We start from the raw sequence: 3,336 nt of genomic DNA, 5'->3' as shown, positions 1-3,336 counted from the left end.
GGGGGGCCGGGGGGCGCGGGCGGCGCGCTCGGCGCCACCGGCGGCGCGGGCGGCGCGCCCGGACGAGCCGCGCCCTGCGGCTGCGCGCCGCCCGCCGGCGTCTCGCCGGACTCCGGCATCGAGTTCGACCGGTGGAGCGCGGCGCGCGACACGCCGCAATGACAGTTCTTCACGCCGCCGCACCAGCGCCCGCACCCGCCGGCCTGAATCGGCCCGGCGGACCGGCCGGACCCTCCGCCGCACGTAGCTTCCGACATCTCGACACCTTTCGACGCTCGAGAACATCGCGCAACATAATATATATACCGGAAATGGTATCTGCGGTTACCGTCCTCACTCGGTACCGGATTTGCGCAAGTAGACCCAATATTTGCACAAATTGTTTATGTTCGAGTAGCCGTGTAGGTCGCGGCTTTGCAGGCGTATTTGAAGCTATGTCTGGCGTCGGCTTTAGGTCGTAACGTGTAGTCACTAATTGTACAAAATACGTTACTGTGCTAGACGCAATTGTGATTCGGAACCTCCCCGAATCGGACCGCGCCGTGGTGAGACAGTGGAAACGATCACGTCGACGCTACAGTGAGATCGCTACTGTGAGCTGACTGTGAGAGTGCTACCTATACCAGTGAACTTTTTGTAATATGCATTCGATAATCTATATTTTCTATTTTAGAGTAGCGAAGACGTGAACGTTCGCGGCCATGGATTTGTATCACAATTTCCTATAAATGCTTACATCATTTTAATATAATAACATAGTACAAGTCATTAGAAAGTTTAGAAAATATTAATGTAATTAGTACGTAAGCCGTGTTACTACGTAGTAGGCGCACAGGCGTATCCTTATAGTACTTCTAGAAGCGTCCCGCGAGCGAGCTATGGGAAGCAATAATTTTAGGATCCATTGTGTGTGAGCTTGTAACAATGATTCATTGGATAAGCACACTTGATAAACAAATATAGTCGTTCTCGCACGCTGCGAATTCTTTTACACCTTTACAAATAAATATATATAGTGTAGGTAGGCCTGTATTATAGTGGTGCACTTACATTATTATGGCGATGGAAAAACTGAGATTGATCTGTTTAGTGCCACAAAGTATATTTCATAGGAGTAAGTGTAATGGAATGTGTGTATAAAATATACGTTATACATATTGTTTAAGTCAATTTTATAAGTTTGATATCGATATAAATATATATTAGAAGTATGGATACACATATTGAAATGCATTCCCTAATATATCTTCCATTAAAGCTGTGCATTTGTGTCCATTCGAATTTATTTCAAGACTATTTTTATATGAATATTATTATTTTATTTATGAATAATTTAATTTCATGAATACAATTGTGTTGTCCATAATTGTTTTCTCCTCTGTGAGGGGACGAGAATAGAGCGCCCGCGCCCTCGTCGGCGGCCGATATTAAGTGCCACATACATTTATATTATTATATTTATATTATATGTATACAAGAGTATGATTTGCAGAAGCGGCATTTAACAGAGCGTTGGTTGTTACAGAATAATTATATTAATAAATCATGTATATTTTTAATAGAAGGTTCTAAGGAACGCAGGGCTTCTGATGACTCTTCCATTGTTGTTGAATATTGTATTGATGTTGATGTGCGAATGTGCGTGTGATATACATAATATGGTTAGATTTAGTTCTTTGTAATAACATAATTATAATTATAAACAGTGCACGGACCACTATAGTTGGTATTGAAGTATTGTTGGTTGAATGTGGGGAAATAACGTACTTGCATTTACTGCTCTATTATGAAAACTAAATTAAATTTCAGAGAGTTTATGTCACAAGACTGACATCTTTGTATTTATTTTCAATCTCATGGATATTATAATTCACTCGCATATAAGTCGTACTAAAATAATCTGGTATGTCGTGTATAATATAATACTACAAAGTAGTAAAAAAATATTTGGAGACCACAAAACAAATGTACAATATTATTATTGTTTTGCACAAATTGCAATAAAAGTAACATTTTTAGCAAACAAATGGAATATCTTAATGTTTTTATATTTTAGAGCAGTAGAAAGATTTAATAAAAAATATGTATGTATTTGAAAATTTACAAGTTTGCCAGATTTTAGAATGAACACTCTTCACACGTGATTCGCATATAGAACCGACCAGAACACCAGTATTTATTTTTGTAACTTTTGCGATATTTGAATCCAATGATATTTGGAAACTGGCAGACAATGAATGATCAGTCATTGTTTGTAGACCTAGTTCGTAATAAATATATTAATATTGTTGTTTTGAAACGAATGAATATGTTCTTATATTAGTAGCAATTTACGGTTATTTACATGAAAAAGGAACACTTACAGTTTACGTCCTAAGTAATTAGTAAGTTACAAGAACGATACGTATTGTCTTAGAAGAAAGATTAAAGATATTTGTTCATACTTTACTCTAAGTTTTTTTATATTCTAGAACGATTCACAATGTGGCAATATGCACGTCGTTGGTACCAAACTGTTTTTGTTTGTACATACAAGTCTAATAAAGTACTTCACTTGTAAATAGTAGGCGGCAGGCAAATGTTAAGTATGTTAATAAAATTAAAAGTATAGAAATTGTTATTGTACATTTGTTGTAGAGTTAAGTATGATATTCATACGAACATTATAAATTCTTTATAACAAATTGTGTCAGCCAATGGTGAATAAAAATTATATAATTATGCACTAATTAGTGGTATCTATTAGTTGTTACGTAAGTGACAGATGTCCGTTATCATTAATTCTTTAAATTTACGGTAATAATTACTGATGTTCCTATGAATATTATCGTATCGTATATCGTACCTACCATGCATACTGATATTTGAATGTCAAGCAATGTTAATACTATTTTAATAATTGAATGGTTGAAAATGTAACGTTGTTTTGATTTGAATGTTACTCAGAGAATTATGTACAATTATAAAATATTTTAATATTTTACGACAGAACAGTCGATCCGTTTTGTGCATAGTCTCTTCGCACAAACGTAGATTCCGTTATAGTTTTAATTTTACTGCTAAACTGAAAGTTCAGTCTGATATTGAAAGGTGGTTTTGTGTGAAGAGGGACGGGAAATCATTCTCTCCCTATTACATGACGATTCCCACCGCCCCTCGAGTCGCCATACCATCCCTGTATTCGCTAGGGAACGCTGTGCACGAACTGGACAAACTTTAATTAATCTTTGCATAGGAATGTAATTAATTATTTCCATAATTTGTAAAAACTTTTTTATTAATTTCCAGGAGATTATACCACAAAATATCATGTTATTGTACAATGCCATTCGTAAT

Source organism: Achroia grisella, unplaced genomic scaffold, assembly GCF_030625045.1.
Source record: "Achroia grisella isolate CSIRO2021 unplaced genomic scaffold, CSIRO_AGI_Agris_v1 utg327, whole genome shotgun sequence".
Taxonomy (NCBI): domain Eukaryota; kingdom Metazoa; phylum Arthropoda; class Insecta; order Lepidoptera; family Pyralidae; genus Achroia; species Achroia grisella.
Note: the sequence above shows the minus strand (reverse complement) of the source record.